This window comes from Humulus lupulus, chromosome 3 (genome assembly GCF_963169125.1).
Source record: "Humulus lupulus chromosome 3, drHumLupu1.1, whole genome shotgun sequence".
NCBI classification, from domain to species: Eukaryota; Viridiplantae; Streptophyta; class Magnoliopsida; order Rosales; family Cannabaceae; genus Humulus; species Humulus lupulus.
The window spans coordinates 235,792,667-235,815,510 of NC_084795.1; the positions used below are offsets into that span (position 1 = coordinate 235,792,667).

Sequence of the window (22,844 nt, forward strand, 5' to 3'; positions counted from 1 at the left end):
AACCAAGTTACATAAACTCATAAGTTTATGATTTTATGTTAATCACAAAAAGTAACAAGACTTGACACAAATCAAGATTTGTTATCCAAAAATATTTATTCCTAGCCTCCCCTTTGAGATTGCTTGAAGCTACTACAATGGAATAAGATTGGGATTTACAAGCCTTAGATCTTCATGCAAGTCAAGCTTTCTTAATGATGATCTTGAGAGCTAAAAAGAGAGATTGAGAAAGGTGAGTGATCAATTCACCAATTAACTCAAATGAACACTTTAAATAGTATAGGAACCTCATTAGACTAAACCAATGAGATTAGAGCATTTTAATTTGAATTTTGGATCCAAAATATATCACTGTACAGATTCGTACAAACAGGCCAGGTGACATGTCGCCTGGGTGCTCTTTTCATAAACGAGCAACACGTCGCCTCCTTGAGGTGACACATCAATGATGCCTCTAACTTGGCACTCCAAAACTTGTCTCAAAACATCCCCAAATGCTCCCAAACTTTTTAGGTACTCTCATATACTCCAAAGAAACATTTTGGACCCAAAAAGATGATTTATAAATGTCTATACCACAAGTCAACTCTCACATATTGACTTTAGTGAAACCATTATGGTTTTAACACGTCTTCATGCCTAACCAATTTCACTATGTATTTAACCAATCATAACACCTTCTTCTTTGGTTTTGTAATTATTCTCATGTGCATCCAAAATCTCCATTGTTGATGTATTGTTGGTGTAGAGATCATAGAGACAATCCGAAAGAGCGTTGAGCTCATCTTCTTCCTGCTTCTTCCTTTCTTTAATCACTTCTTGAGATTCATCATCCTTTGGAGCACCCAAAGTCTTCAATTATTTGTCAAGTGTGTAATGAACCTTCAAGGCTGTGAGAAGAAACTTGATCCTGTCTTGCCACCACACAAAGTTCGAGCCATCTAATCGATCTAGTCTTGCTAGAACTTGGGACATGAACTTGAGGGTTGAGATTGGTGAACTTTCCTTCATAGTTTTTGTTCATACAAAAACCTTAGAAATAAACAATCTTGAAAGGCAAAACAACAGTTTGGGGTTAGAAATTTTTTATTGTTGTGGATATGGCTATACACAAAACTTTGAATGTTACAATTCAAATAAAAAAACCCAAGATAACAAAGTTTACAATAGAGGAATAACTCAATGAAAATAACCAAAATAAGAACAAGTGCTATAATAGACCTTTGGAGATAGAAACCCTTAGTTACATAAAATCATAAAGACTGTGATTTTGTGTTAATCAATGGAGGTTACAAAGGTTTGACACAAATTGAATTTGTTGTCCAAAAATCACTATTCCTAGCCCCCCCTTAGAGATTGCTTGAAGCTACTACAAGTTGGAATGAGATTGAGATTTACAAGCCTTGAATCTTCATGCAAGTCAAGCTTTCTTGATGAAGATCTTGGAGACAACTAGTAGTCTTGTGAGTTAGAGAGAGAGAGAGTGGTGAGTGATCAATTCACCAAAAATGCAAATGAACCCTTTAAATAGTATAGGAACCCTTATTAGTCTCAACCGGTGAGATTAGAGCATTTTAAACTAAGTTTTGGAGCCAAATTATGTAATTGTACAGACTGCCCAGGCAATGCATCACCACCATGCAGGCGATGCATTGCCTGTGTGGGGATTTATCTCCTGAGCAATGCGTCTCCTCCTACTAGTGACGTAGTGTAGATTCCCCTGTCTTGCCACCCCAAAACATCTCCAAATTCCTCCAAACTTTTTGGGTACTCTTATATACTCCAAAGAAACACTTTTGACCCAAAAAGATAATTTATAGATGCCTACCAAAAGTAAACCCGCTCATGTTGACTTTAGTGAAATCATTATGGTATTTGCACCACTTTGTGCCTAACCAACTTCACTATGCATTTAACCAATCATAACACCTATGGTTGAATTTGTAAAAAAAAAATACAATTATCCTAAAAATTCTGTGTAAATAGGCAATGCGTTGCAGCTTCTCAAGCGATACTTCACAACTTATTAGGCGACACGTCTCCTAATACATATTTTTTTCCTCTTGACTTGCCCTTGCTTAGTAAAATATCCATAATTTTTTTCATCCAAACTCCAAATGTGACGATTTAACATATTTTAGAAAGCTGAAAGAGATCTACAACTTTGTATTTCACAAACTCTCCAAGAAAATGATGGAAACATAGTCAAAATTCTGCTTGAAGATCCCAAATGATCACAAAATCATCAATTAAAGCCATTCCTACACACCCAAAGAGCACACATCAAATCCAACCAAAAACTTAAGGAAAACAAGCCAAAACAAGAATAAAGAATGGTAAATGAGTGCATAAAATATGCATTCATCTTGTCCTAAGAATGTTTATGTTAGGAGGCATCTAGTTTCCATAGATGCCAGTAAATCTCCATAAAAACCCATTCTCCATTTTAACCCAAGCATCAATATGCAAAAAGAAAAAGGATAAGATACTAACGTCCATAGAATTCTTCATAATAAAGCCAGTCCCCCACTTCTTCCTCTCGCACCCACAACAAACAACCATCAAAGCCCAATTTAACTTTCACCCACTCCATCTATCTTGCTTTCAATCTTGTTTAAGAGAGAAATATGATTAGTGGCATATGTTATCTCACATGGGAAAAGAGAGATTTGGATGCCGAAGGATTCTCTATTCCTTCGACATTTCAAAAAAGAGCATTAATTGTGCCTAGTGACCTTGTTCTTCAGGGTGCGCCAAAAATTCAAAGGTATTGAGGTCAAAATCCATAAAACAAAAAAAAATTCCCTTGTTAGGATTTGTGCCCTTAAAGCATATATGAACGATTACCATTAAATAAATAAAGTTAATATTTTTCACTCATATTTATATTTAATTACACATGTGATTTAACATAAAGATCCAATATTATTGATGTGGTCTTAAATTAAGTATATGTATAATTATATATGTCGTACCCTAATTTTAGCCCGAGTTCATTCACTCAGCTCGGGTACAGCTGGCAAATAAATATACGGAGAGATAACCAAGGGAATGATATCTTCTTATTATCCACGTGGACAATTCGAGTTTCACGTAGTCATACATGGTGTTAGGCATCCTAGGTTTGACCCAAACTAAGGATGCAAGGGCTATGAAGCGCGAGCTGAGAATGTTAAAGTAGTTGTCGAAGCACGAGCTTGGAGGAGATATCCAGCTTGTGGTAATTCTAGTATATTGCCTACTCAAGGATCCCCAGAGACTCGGGATCCCCTTAACGTTTATTTATGACCAGGTTGTCATATTTAATATCCTAGATATTATGAGTACATTGACTTTGTGATAAAATCATATCCCAATATAAATGGGAACTATTTGTATTAAATGTAATAATTATGTAAATGCGTGATTGACTCACGCAGTTACCCAAACATGTCCATGAAATTCCCTTATAAATACTAGGAATATTGAACAGGATAAGAGAGGATTATTCTGTAATACCAAAACTCTGCCAAAATAAAGAGAAAAACAGCAATAATATTGACTCGTGGACTAGGTGAATTTTAACCACTGAACCACATAAAAGTTCTGGGTTCTTGAGTGAATTCATTTTATTTTTCATTATGGTTTATTAAGCACTAATCCGCCCTATTATTTCTTAATACAATGTTGGCGAAAAACCGCGTCAACAGTTTGGTGCTTTCATTGAGAGAAAAATTAGTGCTTCATCAAAATCCCAGTCAATTCTAATCGTGGTGCTCACTCACTCAATGCACGATAATGAGATAGAATAGCCTGGTGGGTAGGAGGCCCATCATACCGCTGTTTCGAACGAGCGTGGCCCTGAAATCCAGCAACGTCTGGGAAAGAAACTGGTGGGGCACGGCGACACTGGGAGTTCGGCATCATTGCCACCGAATCCAAACCCAGACTACCTAACTTCCATCGAATTGGAAAACATGCAATTGAGAAGCCATCTCGCTAAGGCAAACATGAAAATTGAGGAGGTTTTCGCTCGGTACCCCCTCTTGCAACCGACGTTAATGTCGGAAAGAGGCAAAGTGGGTCTCACACGTCCCACAGGAATAATTGATCCAAACCAAGTCGATCAGTCAGAACTGCCACCCCAAGTTCTATACCCGTAGGGAGAGATCACCAAAATGCTCAACCCAGAGGCCATCATAGGGGTCATCGACATGCAAGTCAATCGGTTAGAACCACAACCCCAAGTTAAAGGCCTTCTTCACAAGTCCCTAGGAATGCCCATAGAAATCCACGAGGAGGGGCTGGGATAGGCTCACAAAGACAAAATGTTCCAGCAAACCCTCCTACGTCGCGATCGGATCGTCAGGCGCAGAGAGCTAGAGACAGTGGGGTAGGACAGAGGCGGGCTAATCTAGTTCGCCCTGATGGAAAAAGGATTACCTCACCAATAAAGCTTCCTCTGTCACCTATTAGACATCCGACACCACCTCGTCCTACATGGGAAATTCCAGCTTATGGAGACAGTAGGATAAATCCTCCTCCATCTGCCAATACCTACGTCCCACGGACACATGTTGAAAATCTAGATCCTCGGCCCCAACCGAGAGCTGTAAGCTTCACAAATGGAAGTTACTGGACTGAAAGTCGTCATAGTGGTAGGTCTGAGGGTGATCTAAGAAGTCAGTTGAGTTCAGCACAAAGCCCTCGATACGATTCACAACCCGATTTGCATGATCGTCTGAATTTGCAGAGAATGAATCCAGCTTGGAATGAAGATGTTAGTTATACTCGACAAGAGGAAGGTCCATCCATAGTACGTGGTAATGGGAATGCCCCACAAAATCAAGCTCGATCTTGGAGGGACAATAACCCATCAAACGCATACGATAGGATGGGAGCTATTGAACATGCCCCAGGTAACCTAGGAACGAGAGACCAAACCCTCGAGAGGCTAGCTTTGATGGAAAATAAAATGAAGAGGCTTTTACCTGGAAAGGACAAAGATGATTGCAACTCAAAGGATGAACTCAAGCCTTTCGCTCCTAATATTGCAGCGGCCACATATCCGGTAGGCTTCAGAATGCCACACTTGTCAAAATTTGATGGAGATGGAGATCCGTCAGACCACCTCAGAATGTTTAACACCATGATGATGGCCCACAATGTCGGACTCGATCTAAGGTATATTTTATTCCCTGAAACTCTAGTCGGGCAAGCTAGGCAGTGGTTTAAGCAATACAAGAGACATTCCCTAAGCTCGTGGAAGAAGTTTTCCTCTAAGTTCATAAAAGCATCCGAGCTTCACAAGCAAGTTGAGATGAAGTTGATTCATTGTCCAATGTAAATTAGCAACATGGTGAAACGTCGAAGGCATATCTGAGTAGATTTTCCAATGTCGCTGCACGAGCTAGAGATGCTGATGATAGCTCCAAGCTCATGGCAATGAGGACGGGAATCCTCGTCGGGGCAATTTGTGGCAGGAACTCCAAAGGAAAGAAGTTAAGAGTGTGGATGAATTCTTGGCCCGAGCTCAAGAATGGATTAACCTAGAGGAGCCGTGAGCTTCCATCGCAGGAACCAGCCAGCTCCATGTCCAGCACGTTGGAGCAGTAACGGACGTTGCAACTACGGCTCAAACCGTTACCCAGAATAACCAAGGGGGGAATAACAAAAGGAAGGGAAATGGTGAGGGCAACCAGAGCGAAACGAAGAAAAATAAGCCTGGGGAGAAATTGAAACATGTTTATGCTACTTATACCGCACTAACGGACACTAGGGAGCACATCTTCCTGGAAAATTATGCTCGCCTTCCGTGGAATAGCCAGAATCGTTGAAGACCAGAGGGCGAAGAGAGATTCTTTGAAGTTCTGCTGATTCCATAATGATATCGGTCATAACACTGATGACTGTCGACAGCTGAAGGATCACTACTACAAAAAGGGTTTTTTAGGACTAGCATTGCAAGTCCTAAAAAAATTTTTAGGACTCGCGGGGCGCGAGTCCTCTATTTGAGAGCCTTAAAAACTAAGGTTTTTTAGGACTCTCAATGCGAGTCCTAAAAAACTGTTTTTAGGACTCGCAACGCGAGTCCTAAAAAATCTGATTGAGTGCCTTTAATTAAGTTTTTAGGACTCGCAATGCGAGTCCTAAAAAATCTGGTTGAGTGTCTTTAAGTAACTTTTTAGGACTCGCAACGCGAATCCTAAAAAAATGTTTTTAGGACTCGCAATGCGAGTCCTAAAAAATCTAGTTGAGTGCCTTTAAGTAAATTTTTAGGACTCGCAATACTAGTCCTAAAAAATTGGGTTGAGTGCCTTTAAGTAATTTTTTAGGACTCGCGGGTAATTTTTTAGGACTCGCTTTGCATGACCTTAAAAGTAATTTTTTTTAAAAAAAATACAGCTACAATTTTAATTTTGATTTAAAATTATATATCCATTTGAGTGTCGAATATGTATCAAAATAAATTTGAAAAGAAAATACTAAAAAAATGGCAAAAAAATTTTACGAAATAAATTTAAAATTTCTAAACATGTATTGTAATTAGTTAGCTATAACATCATTCATTTTGCTCTAACCAATTGTAAAAATAACATTGCCCATTCTTCTCTAACTTCGTCAATTTCTTGAGTAGTATATGGCTTGTCGGAGGTGAACTGAAAAAAAAAACAAAAATTTAATTATAATTATATTAGTGGTAATAAATTCAAAGCATATATAGCCATGGTCATTTCAGCCACTCATATACCATAGTTCCCCTCAATGTTTCTTATCAAGTAAAGCAAATTTGACTAAAATGTAAAGAACATCAAAATAAGAAATTCTCAAGTTCTAAAAACAAGACCCTTGTACAACCCTTGTACAGCTAAGAATATCGACACTTTCTCATGGCTTAAGTAGTTAGTCTTAGTTCTTTAAACTAAGGAATACATATCTGTCAGTCTCAATTTAATAGTGCTCAAGCTAGTTAGTTTATCAAATCACATAGACATTAATAAACCAAATTACTAATCATTCATAGCACATTAGCAAATATACAATAAACAACGAGAAATTAATATACATATATACACACATATAAAGACATGCACTGTGTAGGTAATATGCATCAGATTCTAAGTCCATAGTACTTAGCAAGAAAAGAAAAGATAATATAGTTATAAATAAGAGCACTGAGAACATAAATATAATAGATCATTAATATGTAACACAAGCATACCGCATTGAGAATGTGAGAGAAATAGAAGGACCAAACCTAAACTGAAGTTTTCAATTAAATTTACAACTTTTCTGCAAAGAAAAAACACAACTGTTTTAGAAGATCTAATTACAATGTTGTTAAAGTAACACAAAAAGTTGTGAATAAGCCTAATCCAAATTTATAAATCTAATTCACATTTGAAAGTCTACGCAAAATAGAAAATCACAATTCAAAGTTATTTGCGCAAAATTTTATATAATGTATTACAAGATATAATATGCTTAATTATATATTAATTTCCTTTTTGTTTGGAGTCTAACAGAGCACTAAATTAATACAGGTATACAATAATCAACATAAAGTCTATCAACACAAAGTCTATACGGAGTCTAATAGAGCATGAAATTAGTGTTATGTCCATGGTGGTTTCACATGCTAAGAAGGTAAACAATTATGTCGGGCAATGTGCATCCTAACAATATATTAAACTACACATTTATATTAAATTAGGACATAAAAAGTAGACTTGATCATATCCAAGTAAACTACAATTATGCTCTATTTGATTCCTATCATTCCAAATCTCACAAGCAAAGGTGCACCACGACACCAAAAACCAAGTCATGTGTTCAATCAACTTATTCTTCTCACTAATATTTGCTCATGATCAATCAAAATACCTCACAAAATGTCTAAACCACACACAAATCATTCCTGTAATATTTGTTATAACATGAAAATTTATATATATATATTCATATTAACAAGTGAGCCAAAATAAAGATATTTATCAATCTAAGCATAAAAAAATGTCTTGAGACATATTTGAGGAAGTTTGATTAATATATATATATATTGATACCAAAACTGATGTGACAATTAAAATAGCAAAGCTCACGGACAAGATGAGTACTAAACTTTATATGATATATTAATATTTGGTTGAACATCACACAATTTGTCACGTTATCTAAAAAGTTTGGATTCTCATTTCTCATGAAACAACAAGACATAGAAATTATCATCATTTTATTCAATATGTTGTATTAGTATATTATAGGGATTAGTATATAATCAATTACTCAATAGTGACTCACAAAAGTTAACCAATTATTAAATCTAATCTTTGATTAACGTTGTTCTAATTCTATAGGAGGGGATCCTTTAATTGTCTGAAGCAACTAATTTATTTTATTGTATAAAATAGTCATAAAAATGTTTTAACCAAATTATTTATTGACATGGTTGAATATTGTTTTAATTACACAAATCCAACTTAATAAATAAAGTAAACACAAAATGTCACTTATGTTAGCCTAATGCAGTTGTGTGATTTTAATTTTTGATGGGACAACTTATTTGCTTATCTTTGTCTTTTTAAGAACATAGTGAGCTTTTAGATCTGTACCTGTTGTGAAACTAAACAAGTGCAACATATACTTTATTCATTTCTATGATTAAAGAGGGCACGCTGAGCATTCATAAGAGGGGATCAAAATTATTTTGATAACCAAGTTCATATGAGGGTTCAAATGTTAAATATCCAGATCACATATTTATCATTGTGGCAGTCATCTTTTTTATATTTCCACACAAAACTAAGTACAAAAAAATCTATAGAAAATCGGGCAGCATATCCCCTAATTTACTAGCCTAGCCATCTGTCACAATCAACACCAATATGTCAAACAAATCAAACAGCACACAGGTTTTCATCCATATATCACCGCAGCACACAAAATTCTCAGAACCTACTTCACTAAGACATGCAAGTTCTCAATCTTCCGTTATCACCGCAGCACACACAATTCCCATAACCTACTTCACTACAGATGAATATCTAAGATATTCAAACTCCACTAAAGTAGTACAGTTATCATTCAAAATTGTAAAATATTGAATTTTTTTAAAACTAAATCAAATGCAACATACCTCTTGCAATTAGCTACCAATCCAATGCTTTAAGACCAATCAAAATATTAACCTATTCATTTTAATCAACATTATAAAACAAGAAAAATGTCAGATGTTGACATGCTCTTTTAAAAAGGTTAAAATCAACACAACAAATATATGCATACATACTTGTATATTCTTTTACAAGTCACACTTGCATCAACAGCTATTATTTGTCTAATAAACACTTTAAGAGCTTTTTTTATTTAGACACGAGTAAAAGATTCTAATTATGCTTTGGAGTGACCTTTCACCAAAATGGTGTAAAGAACCATTTCATGAGAATGCTATTCCAATCCATTAGTTTCTAACCAAATGAAGAAAAATAATAAAAGTAGATTCTTTTCCATTTTATGCATTTCTCCCTAACCAAACGGGCCTTGCTGTCTTCTTGTTTAGACTGCTGAAAGGCTTTTGAAAGAGTATGAATTCTGTCTTCTGGTATGTATGCTTTATCGGTTTTGATCACTTTCCTCTCTTTTGGTTCTAGTTATGGTATGTGCTTTCGAAGACTTTGGCTGAGGATGCTGCATGGAAGTTTGTTAATGAGAAGAGGATTGACATGGTTACAATTAACCCAGCTATGGTGATTGGTCCTCTATTACAGCCAACACTAAACACAAGTGCTGCTGCAATTTTGAACTTGATAAATGGTACTTTTTCTTTACTGATCATTACCAAGTTTTTACTGATACATCTTATTTAGGATCTCCCTCATTACTTTAGATCATGTTTGGAAACTTGGATTAGATTTGATATGATTGGATAAATTTTGTCATGTGATGATATTGAATATATCAATCCAACACAAGATAACTAAATCTCTCCATCTTTATGTATGTTTATAGTAAGAAAACAAAAAAATTTAAGTGACACATAATACTATTTAATTATTATTATTATTATTATTATTATTATTATTATTATTATTATTATTATTATTATTATCATTATGATATTTATGAGGATATCAACTACTTGCCAATATTTTAATTTATCAAAAAACATATATATAGAGACTGTCTAGCTACCAGTAAATGCAATCGATCTTTTCAGGCTCTTAATCAACAATCCATTGGACTTTATATACTCATTGCCCCTTTTGAATTTTAAACTCCCCAATTGATCATAAAAATACACTAAAAAAAACAATTTTATATTTATGGCGGCATTCAAGCCTCTACTATAGCTGTACTTACGACAAATTCAGATATGGAATTAAGCAGACCCAACAATAATAATAATAATAATAATATTACTTTACTTTAAAGCTTTCAATAAATTAATTTTTGCTGTCTTTATTTTCTCGATCTCTAGTGAAAGAAACATTGATGAGAGTAAGATTGACAAGAAAGGGAATATTAAATTGTGTATTTAATTAATTATATGTTTGGACTGGTTTAAGTATACGTACTCGTGGTCCAGAATCTTCTGAGGCAAATCAAGCAAAGCACCTCTGGGAAAAGTTGTTCTTGATAGAACTTCTGTCACGTTAGAGTTTCTATATTTCTAATCTCCTTGTCTGCCCCCAGAAGCCAGATGACTACACACAATGCATAAGCTCGTTTCGTGTATCTGAAATCTCACTGACACTGCACCCTGCACCACCAAAATATCATATCAATTTTTCACACTTCTGTTAATAATCGTTTGCTTTTATATTTTGTAATCTTTCAAATCTTTTATCATATTTGTAGCACATATTATATAAGTGAGGCTTACCAAAATCTTCAAGGAGAAAATTGAAGCATAGACTGTTCACTAAATTATCAAAGTTTTTCAACTGCTATATTGAAACCTATATCATCTAAAATAAAACAAAACAGAGTGGGAATTTTATCTAAGAAAAACAATAGTACTCTTTAGGTATTATTTAGTGTAGTTGGGTCAGAGGAGAAAAGCTTCAGCCCTTCGTTGAAGGCTCTTATCAAGCAAAGACCCTTTTGGAATTTTGTGTAGAAATGTATTATCTTTTAAATTGTAGTGATACATGAATTTGAGAAAGACTCTTCATAAATTTTGTAAACTTGTTAGAGCAAAATTTCTGTTAATTTTTTACAGTGTTATGATACTCTGTCTGAACTTGTTCTGGCAGGCTACTCTTTGGATATTCATCTTTAGCTATGTTGGTAACTACTTTTGGACACACTATTTCTTCACAGTATTGGGGGCTTCATATACATTTCCATCATGGAGGATGAACAATGTAAGCTTAGAAATGTAGAAGAAATCAGTAATCAATCTACTTATCATTCCTAATTAACGTATGTTGATGTTTATGTACAGGCACCACATACAACTTTTTATTTGTGATGTGTGGTCTATATATATATATACATATATATATAAGCAAAGAAACAATACCTGGAAACTGAAGCACGCCAGAGACGGAACCACCTGCTGCTGGAACCATGAGCAACCAGCACCCCACGCCAAGAAGCACGCCGCCGGCAAGACTGCTGGAGCCGAGAACCCAGCTGTCGTCGACGTCGTTCACCACCGTCACTGCCGTTCACCTATAGCCGCCGTTCACCTCTCTTCCAGCCCTAAATGTTGTGATTTTGAATAAATCCCCAAATGTTGTGCTGATGAGTTCTTTAACCCGATAATTTCAAAAATTATGATAGCTTTTTTTAAGTGTTTTTCATAATAATTTAAGGACTTGTTTTAGGAGTCCTTAATACTCTTTTAGGACTCGCTGCGAGTCATAAAAGAGTATTAAGGACTCCCAAAGCAAGTCCTTAAAATTATTAAGTAGCACACTTATTTTTTAGCTCATATGTATTTAGGACTCGCATATTCTTTTAGGACACTCATTGCGAGTCCTAAAAGATTATTAAGGACTCCCAAAGCAAGTCCTCAAAATTATTAAATAAAACACTTATTTTTTTAGCCCAGACTTTTTTAGGACTCGCATATTCTTTTAGGACACTCATTGCGAGTCCTAAATTGTGTTTTTTCAGGACTCTCAATGAGTATCCTAAAAACTCTATAAATATTTTTAAGGACTTGCATTTAGGTGCGTGTCCTAAAAAAGTGTCCCGTAAAGGGTATTTTGTAGTAGTGGATGAGATCGAAACTCTCATTAGAGCGGGACCTTTGGCCCAGTACACCCAAAATTAGGTAGTCCATAATTAGCCCGCTGGACCAAATCCTCAATCTGTAACGCCCTAGATAGCCAGGACCGCTACACTATGTACTTATAAAAGTGCAAGACTTGCTAATCAAGTCGTTAATTTAAAATCGTGTCTCTAAACATGTATGAGCTAGGGTTAAAAAGGTTTTGGTCTCAAAAGTTTCATTTTATATAATTAAGTAGTTATGTACATGGGATCCCAAAAGAAATAGAGTTTAAAAGTCGAATTACAGACTCCCCAAAAATATAGACAACTAACAGCCATACTAAGGCAAAATGAACAATTTATGGGTTTCGCGTCCCCACCTAAACCTCAACCATGGCGGCTAAGCAGCTGGCCATGTACATTCTGCTCGCAGAGCTCTCCTAATCAAGACTGGTCAAATTTGCCCTTGCCTTTACCTGCACCACGTAGCACCCTTGAGCCAAGGCCCGGCAAGAAAACATGATGTGCAACACAAACAGTAATAATAGATAATAAACTCACTAAGCATGAACCCTCGTCATACATTCCACATTAAACATTCAGCATATATTCAGAATCATGGATGCAATCAAACACTAATAACATTCATATCACATAATAATCAGGGCCGACAACTTAGGCCCACCCTCTGTTTACCCCACTAACTCTGGCCTGCTTAAACCGAGCTCAGTGCATATTAAGCTGTCCTCAGCTACCAGTGGCCAAGTCGCGCCCTGTGCGCTAGTGTAACCCTTAGCACCCTTAGGCCGTTGGTTCACCAATTAGCCTGCATGGCATAATACCATCTTTTCAAGCATACACAATAGGGAACCCTTAGTCTCATTACATATATTCAACCAGTTGCAGTTTTCTTACCTTCACCTAGTCACAACCGAGGTATAGGGTTCCATTAACATTCAGATAAGGGTTTCTGGATACAAAACTAACTTCCAGAAATCCGAATTCCACCAAGCACGGTGGTGAAACTGATCCCGAGCATTCTAGACCACATCCCATGCCTAAGATCCCTAAATGTTCAAGTGTGCACCTAAAGGCTGTGGCCCTTGAAGCTTAGCCGCAGCCCTGCCCTCAAAAATGAACCAAGGGCACGCCTGAAAGTAGACATGTGCCACGGCCCTTGCCTTGGGCGCCGCGGCGCTCACCCTTGGCTAAGCCCTCCTGGCTCATCTTCATCCTAAGGCCACAGCGCTCTAGAACAGAGTCGCGGCCCTTCCCTTCGAGCCTAGAAAACCCACCATTTCCAACATCTAAACCTCATCCAAAGCCATCCCAAAGCTCCCCAATTCAAAACCCTTTAATCACAACACCTTTATCATGATTCTAACAACACATCCCAATAGAAATACAGCCCAAAAACCCACTAGAATCCCATTTCCAATTTCTGAAACTCAAGAACCTCAAACACTCAAACCAACCATTCAAACTCAGATTAAAACCTCTAAATCACGAATTGAGACTTACCTCTTCTGCTGAACCATTTCTCCAAGCCAAATCCAAGCTAATTCCCAAGCTTTCCTCCTTAATTCTGCCCTTAAACATCAAAACCACAATTACCTCAATACCCAGCCAAAACCCATAATTTCTAACCACAGAAAAGGAAATTCAGTGCTTACCTTAGTCCTGATTAAGTTCCTGATTGATTCTTGAGCTAAGCCTCTAAATCACTTCTTCAATCCACTAAACTTCAGCTGAATTCCAGCTCAAATCCTTCAAATTCCTCTATTAACTTCTTGTGTTTTCCTTGAGAGAGAATAGAGAGTCAAGGCTGAGAATAAAGGTCGATTTAATTTTCTGTCTACTATTTTCTATTTCTTTAGCCTAATCTTATCCCATTAAGTCAATCTCGAGGCTCGGGGTGCCGGAAACGTCCCCGAGGGCAAAACGGTAAAATTCCCCAATATTCCCGCCTAGACTTCCTAACCTCAAATATATCTCCATATATTTATTTTCATAACCCACTAGTCTAAATAGCTACCCGATACCTAAAATACCCCTGACTTATCTAAAGTCAACTGTTAAGCCCTGTTGTGACTTTTCCCGCTATCTAGCCCTAAGATCGCCTCGAGTCGTGCTCTACAGACCTACCCACATAATAATGTGGTTCTCACAATACCATGTATATATATCACATTAATACCAATATAATCATACAAGCATTCTAATCATACAATTATGCATTTAAATCAATAAAATCATTCAAATCACATTTAACCCAATAATGCCCTCCCGGCACACTAATCAAGGCCCTTAAGCCTCATTAGCGAATTTGGGGTCGTTACACAATCAGTCCCTGAAGCTCCAATAAGTCAAACCAGAGCTCAAGCAAGTCATGTCGACCCTCCTCCAATAGTAGGGGGAGACATAACAACCATATCCGGAGGACCTCATTTGGCAGGCACGAGCAGCGTGGCCCAGAAGAGGTACATCACCGAGCTGAAGTCCCATAATGGAGTGGAGTTCATCCCAGAACAGCGGTCGTCGAAACAACAGCGATTGGAAAAGCAACCAATCTGTAGTGTCCCAAAATATTCACTTAGCTAGCTAGATAGTAGTAGTTTGCAGTATGTTAGATTTCGTGGATTTTGGTTCAAGCCGGGAATTAGTTGGAAACTCATAGCAACAGTTATGGATTTTATAAGTTTAACCTTTGATTAAGGTTTGATTAATATTGCTGGTCTTAGATATATATTTATTATAACCTAAGGTTTAGATGGAACCATTTAGAGCATGACACTTGTCATAATCATGTTTATTAAGGAATTACGTATTTTTTATGGATAGTTTTAATAAAAGAAAGATATAGAAGCTCTAGAACCTTCCAAAAACTATTAGGATCGTATTATGACTCAGTCAAAGCTATTACTCAATTCAAAATATGCTGAAAAAGTTCCAATACGTGTTTGATATATCAACGTATGCCGATATATCGCAGCTTAGGGGTCGATATATAGCCTGCAGAAGATACAAAAAACATGTCAACTTTGCACGAACGTACGAACGGGGCTTAGGATTATGATGGAGCCGATATATTGCCTAGGGTAGGCGATATATCGCCCCTGGTGAGGTGTTTTTGAAGTTTGAGGATTTTTGAATTTAAAAATAGCCTTAACCACTTGGATCTGCCTTTGAACGATTTTGATCGAGTTCTAGGCGTCTGTTGAACAAAAATTCAAATCTTTTTCATTTTATATTTATTTATTTATTCAAATTAAAAGGGGTTAGTTTCACTCCTTGAACTCTATAAATAGGACCTAGTACTCAGCCATTTTCTTCATTCTTCAAGCAGTCTTCAGAGCCTTCAAGTTGCTAGTGTTACTATAGAGAGATACACTTGGGTTTTGGGTTAAAAGCTTTATCATTCTAAGCTTTTCTAAACACTTGGTAAGTGAGATATAGTGAGATTTTGGTATTGAGATTTAGATCAATCCATAAGATTATTCAAGGTATTCTTATCCCTAAGTTCAGTTCTTTATGATTCTATAGTTTTCTTTTATTCAAATCCTAACTCTTGTTTATGATTCTTGATTAGGTATTTAAGTTTCTTGAAACTTAAGGTTGTTCTTGGTAAGTTTCTTCTTGATGGTTTAGCTTTCTTTCCATCTTTATTCTTTAGAGATACTCACCATTTTTACTACTGGTTTATAGGAGTGTTCTAATCCCGTTCTTGTTCCCAAATATCACGGCTTTTGGTAAGGAAAATAGGACAGATTTTATGTGCTCATATGTTTATGTTATTATATGTTTTATGTTATGATATGTATATCTATGTATAAATATGTCTTGTAGTCATTTGGGGCTTATAGTTGCTTAGATAGCGAACCCCAATCTTTTCTATCGCTTGGGGCTTATAGTTTCTTAGATAGAAAACCCCCAATATTATTTATCATTTTCATTATGATTTACCCTACCTCGACTAGTAGAGGACCTAGATGGGTTATCATATACTACCATGTGATCTAACCTACCTCAATTAGTAGACAGAGGACCTAGATGGTTTATCACATGCCATGTTAATGAGTTAATGGCCATTAATATTGTAGTCCTATATGATATATGTTTTTTATAGTCATATGTTTTATATTATATGTTTATGATTTATGATGTATGCTTTTAGTAGATTTTTCTTGCTTGGCATTAGGCTCATTCCTTTATTTTTAGTGTGATGCAGGAAAATGATTATGGAAGGCAGAAGGATTCGTGGCAACCTGGCTTGTGTGTTAAGGATGAATGGAATGAATGGACTGCATGTCGATCGAGGATGACGTTAATTTCTAGTCTTTTAAATTATGTTTTTGATGTAATTCCACACTTATTTTTTGAACAATTGAATTAAAGTTATGTTTTATGTTTTATAAACAATGGGATCCCATACCATATCACATTTTATTTTATATTTTTACCTTATTTTGTATTTGATACAATATTTTGGGTTTTCAATAAAGATATGTTATTTCTTATGTTTGTATCAAAATAGTAGCTATGTCTAGTAGTTTTAATGGCCCAAGGTCTTAGAAATAGTTGGGTCATTACGCAATCATTTTCTCAGAAGAGGATGCTAGCCACGTCCAGCTCCCACATAACGATCCATTGGTCATAACCGTTCAGCTCGCCAACCAGAGGGTCCGGAGGACACTAGTAGATAACGGAAGTTATATGAATCTACTTTTCAGGTCCACCTTTGAAAAAATAGGGTTTTCTATAACTGACTTAAAGGCGACCTCAATGACTCTATACAGGTTTTCTGGTGAAGGGTCATCAGCCATCGGGGCGATCGGATTAATGGTAACATTGGGAGAGGACTCATGAATTGTTTCCAAGTTACTTGAGTTCATCGTAATCGATTTTCCAGCTACTTACAATGCAATTTTGTACCGCAGGTCGCCATAACCTCTATCTGCCACCTAGTAATAAAATTCCCCTCAACTGCAGGAATATGCACTGTCAGAGGTGATCAACTTGCTGCCAGAGAATGCTATAGCATTTCTATGAAGGGAAAATCACAACCCGGGCAGCAAGCTATGGTCATAAATGACGAAGGTAAGGAGTCCTAGGAAGTAGAAGTTACTTGCGGGATGGAAGAACCTCAACAAGAAGAGGACAGTAACGTCTACCAATGCAATGACATTGACCCATGGATAGGCGAAGACAGGTCAGAACTCCAAGCTATAGAGGAGCTTGAGGAAGTAAACATTGACCCAAAAGAAGCTTGAAGAGTCGTAAAGGTTGGGAAGAATCTGGATGATAAAAGGAAGAAGGAGCTAGTCAATTTCTTACAAGAGAATCTGGACGTTTTTGCCTGGTCACATGAAGATATGGTGGGAATAAGCCCGAGTATAATCATGCACAATTTAAATTTGGACAAGAACATGCCTGCAAAACCCCAAAAATGGACACGCTTGGGAACAGTCCGAGTTGAAGCTCTTGAGGAAGAAGTAGCTCGTCTATTAAAGTGCGGGTTTATCCATGAAGCAAAATAACCGATCTGGGTCACCAATCCCGTGCTAGTCCCAAAGCCAAATGGGAAATGGAGGACCTGCATCGACTTCTCCGATCTGAACAAAGCTTGTCTCAGAGATTGTTTCCCACAGCCAAGGATTGATCAGTTGGTAGATGCCACAGCAGGTTACGAGCTCATGTCCTTTATGGATGTGTATTCTAGATATAACCATATTGCGATGAATCATGCGGATCAGGAACACACTAGCTTCATGACCCCAAATAATGTATATTGTTATAAAGTTATGCCCTTCGGGCCGGAGCTACATATCAACTCTTGGTCAACAAGATGTTCGCTAATCAAATCAGGAGAAGTATGGAATTGCATGTCAATGATATGCTTGTTAAATCAAATACTGCTAATAACCATGTGTTCGATCTAGAAGAATGTTTTGGGATATTGAGGAGGTATGACATGAAGCTGAATCCTCAGAAGTGCACTTTCAGAGTGGCATCTGGAAAATTTCTGAAATTCATAGTCAACACGAGGGGGATAGAGGTGAATCCTGATAGAATCAGATCATTGTTAGAAATGCCTTCGCCCAGGTCGCATAAAGAAGTTCAAAGCTTGACTGGAAAGGTGGAAGCTTTGAATCATTTCATTTCAAAATCAACTGACAAGTGCCTGCCATTCTACTACTTGCTCAGGGGAAACAAAAAAGCTGAATGGACTAAGGAGTGGGAACACGCATTCCTCGACCTAAAAACGCACCTGGTCGAGCCCCCAGTGTTATCTAAGCCTATGTCTGGAGAACCTTTATTCCTCTATTTGGCCATGATAGAAAATGCAATCAGTGCCATGTTAGTTCGAGAAGAAGACTGTGCTCAAAAACCAGTATATTATATAAGCAAGAGACTTCTCGGAGCTGAGTCACGATACCCACTAATAGAGAAGCTGGCATTCTGTCTGATATTTGCTTCCAGGAAGCTCCGGCCATATTTCCACTCCCATTCAATCAACGTCGTGACCGACCAACCTTTAAGGCAGGTGTTGCAAAAACCTGAAACGTCGGGATGTCTTTTAAAATGGGCTATCGAGCTTAGCCAGTTTGAGATATTGTATGTGCCACGGACCTCAATCAAAAGCCAAGCCCTTGCTGATTTTATGGCTGAATGCACTAGATTTCAAGAGGAGCTCTTGAAGGAACCGGTGCAGGAGTTATGGAAAATCTTCGTGGATGGATCATCAAACGAGAATGGATCGGGAGCTGGGATCATCTTAATCTCCCTAGAAGGGCATCGATTTCATACAGCTTTGAGATTTGGATTCGAGGCATCCAACAACGAAGCCGAGTATGAAGCCTTATTAGCTGGGCTGAGAGTGGCAAGGGAGCTCAAGGCGAAGGTCGTCCAATGCTATAGTGATTCTCAGCTCATGGTTAATCAGGTGTTGGGAGAATATCAAGCTTGAGGTACCAAGATGGCAGCCTACCTAGCTAAGGTGAAGGGAGAATTGTCTGAATTTGAGTACAATATTGTTGAACATATACCTCGCGAGTAGAACTCTAATGCTGACACTTTGGCGTGACTTGCCACCACCAAAGAAGCTGAGACATCTAATGTGGTGCCCGTGGAGTTCTTGGAAAGTCCAAGTGTGACAAAAGAAATGATAGAGGTCGAAATGATCAACACAAGAGGAATACCTCACAACAGGAAGGCTACCTAACGACAGAAAAGACACAAGAAAAATACTTTATCATGCTCTGCGGTATGTAATAGTGGATGGGACCTTGTACCGATGTGGTCATTCATTGCCTCTCCTACGATGTGTTCTGCCCGAGGAACCTAAAACCATTTTACAAGAAGTGCATGAAGGCTTCTGTAGAGATCATGCTGGGGGCAAAACCCAGCACTAAAAATACTGAGGCGGGGCTATTTTTGGCCCACTTTAACAAAAGACTCAATCTTGTATGTTCAAAAGTGCGACAAATGCCAGTGTTTTGCCATAGTTGCCCGAGCTACTCCAGTCAAGCTAACAATGATCTTGTCGCCATGGCCATTTGCGGTATGGGGAATCGACCTAATAGGGTCCCTCCTATGGGAAAGGGAGGAGTTCGTTACGTTATGGTGGCGATCGACTATTTCACGAAGTGGGTAGAAGTTGAACCTCTGGCAACCATCACTTCAAAAAGAGTCCTAGACTTTGTGGTGAAGTGTATTATATGTCTGTTTGAGCTCCCTAAAAAGATTGTATCAGACAATGGGACATAGTTTGACATTGATATCTTCACTGACTTCTATGAAAAATATGACATTACTAAGAGTTTCTCCTCAGTAGCATATCCATAGGCCAATGGGCAGGTCAAGGCTGTGAACAAAACCCTAAAGGCAAGCCTGAAGAAGAGGTTAGACGAAAGCCAAAGGATTATGGCCTAAATAGCTCCCGCAAGTACTTTGGGCCTACCGAACTTCTCATAGAACCTCCACGGGACATACTCCTTTTTCCTTAACTTTTGGAAGCGAGGTCGTTGTTCCAGTCGAAGCCAAGGTAGCCACCCACAGGCAAAATACATTCGTCCATGAACAAAATGATGAACTATTTAACGCATCTCTCAATTTAATTGAAGAAAAATGAGAAGAATCGGAGTTACAGCTCGCCCATTATCAATAAAAAATCGCTCGTTATTTTAATTCTAAAGTTAAGAGGCGTAGATTTGGACTAGGCAACCTGGTTCTCCGAAGGGTCTTTTTGGCGAATAAGGATCCCAAGGACGGTGTATTAGGCCCGAACTGGGAGGGACCATATCAGGTCGTTGAGGTTTTGCGTGAAGAAACTTTCAAGATATCTTGGCTGAATGGGGAAGTAGTCCCACGGACCTGGAACGCCCTACATTTGAAAAAGTATTATCAGTAATACCACCATCAATGTAAGTCTTATTTATAAAATCCATTTAATTAAATAATATATGGATTATTAAATAATTTTTATTTTTAAGATTGTATTAGTTCGTGTTCTAATGTTTGTAAAAGCAACCAAGAAAGTTTCTACATTCTGGTTACTTGGGGGGCACATAACTCGAGGTTGGAAAAATTAAGCCTGCTTGATAAGATTAGGAAGCTTAGAAGCTTGGAAAAATTGAATATTCAACGGCTTTTTAAAGCTTGAGTGTTCAATAAACCTAGTGCGAACTAAGTTTAAAATCATTTAAAATCCTAGACATAACCAGGTCTGAAATTTAGAAGCTTGGAAAAATTGATTATTCAATGGCTTTTTAAAGTTCGAATTTTCAATAAACCCAGCGCGAACTAAATTTAAAATCATTTAAAATCCTGGACGTAACCAGGTCTGAAACTTAGAAGTTTGGAAAAATTGATTATTCAACGGCTTCTTAAAGCTCGAGTTTCAATCAACCTAACGTGAACTAAGTTTAAAACATTAAAAACCCTGGATATAACCAGGTTCGAGGCCTGATTCTTCACAGATATGGTACAAATAACCAAACAAAAACTTGGATATAACCAAGCTCGATAAAATCTATCTCGATCTAAAAATTGATTCCTAAAATCTCAAATGTACAAATCTAAGGATTCACAAGCATGAGAGATAATAAAGGAAAGATAAGTGGATCGAAAGATGGATATATATCGAAATAAAACCAATAAATTACACGAGGAGAAAAAACCTCGAACTGAGCTCGAAGGCAGTTGTTTAATATCAAAAAAATGTTAAGCGATTACAAACGAAAAATAAATACAAAGGGGATATCATTGGGCTCTATCATCTCGCCCTGAAGATGTGACCTCCTCTCCATCTCCCTCGTCCATTCCAAATGCATCACCAGTCTCTGACGGTTCTTGTAAGAGCCGAGCCTTGAATTTTGCAAGGTACGGATCCCACAGCCCGGGTTCCATGAAAGAGAAGTTCCCACCCGGGTTGAAGGCCAAGCAATAGTACAGCATCTCTTCCATGGCCGATGATGACGCCGCATTTTCTTCTTTGGCTGTGACTTCAGCCTCGAGCAGCTTTTCTTTGACCTCATCAACCTTGGCCTGAAGTTGTGTAGTTTGAGCCGAGGAGGCAGACAATGCAGTTTTTTGCAGTCTGCTCATTTTCTTGGGACGAGGCGAGAGCAGCCTTGGTATCATGCTCATTCTTCTGAGCAGCCGGCAAAGCAGCTTTGGCAGCCTGCTCGCCTTCTTGAGCAGCAGTCAGGTCGATTTTGGTGATATTCAGTTCGACCCGAAGCTCCTCATTTCTAGCCTTGGCACGGGCTATGCTGCGGTACTGGGCCAGGGCAGACTGCAAAAGAACAAAACAAGTCAGAGATGTACACCTAGTCACAATAAAAAAAAAATCTTCAAACCAAAGAATGAGATACTTACAGGAAGTGTGTTCGTCGACAGTAAGATGTAGACTCGGCAACGGGAAGCTCCTGGAAAGCTTCTGAATGACTGGGCACGATGAATGGTTTTGGAGATTCTGGGAAATAAGGGAAGTTTTGGAAGTTCAGAAAAAGGAAAATTTTTAAATGCAAAGGTGGTGCAGTTTAAAATTTGGCCATCCTATTAATACGTAAATTGTGGAAATTAATCTAAGCCATCCAGTTGGGTTAGTTCAAGATCCAAGGGCCAAGATCAAATAGAACAAACGACAGCAAAAAGGTGACAAGACAATTATTGCAGTCCTCGAAACCCGAACTGACGCCAATTGCGGTACACCACGTGTCCAGTACTCAAGTAGTGGGCAGGCATTGTTTTATATAACAGAATTCTAAAAACCCCTACTGTGTAGGTCAGAAAGTGACGACATCATACACGAGCAGGAGCTTGGGGGGAAAATGTTGTACCCTAATTTTAGCCCGAGTTCATTCACTTAGCTCGAGTACAGCTGGCAAATAAATATACAGAGAGATAACCAAGGGAATGATATCTTCTTATTATCCACGTGGACAACTCGAGTTTCACGTGGTCATACGTGGTGTTAGGCGTCCTAGGTTTGACCCGAACTAAGGATGCAATGGCTATGAAGCGCGAGCTAAGAATGTTAAAGTAGCTGTCGAAGCACGAGCTTGGAGGAGATATCCTGCTCGTGGTAATTCTAGTATATTGCCTACTCAAGGATCCCCGGAGACTCGGGATCCCTTTAT

The 22,844-nt window shown here is 37.9% G+C and overlaps 1 long non-coding RNA gene across 1 annotated transcript; it reads right to left on the bottom strand.

The window, feature by feature from the left end:
- Window positions 1-6,410: 6,410 nt before the first annotated feature.
- LOC133823488 (uncharacterized) lies at window positions 6,411-9,469 on the bottom strand. Its single transcript, XR_009888362.1, has 2 exons — window positions 9,116-9,469; window positions 6,411-6,638 (listed from the first exon to the last, which is right to left on the bottom strand). It is a non-coding gene; the product is annotated as an uncharacterized LOC133823488 (long non-coding RNA).
- Window positions 9,470-22,844: the final 13,375 nt, after the last annotated feature.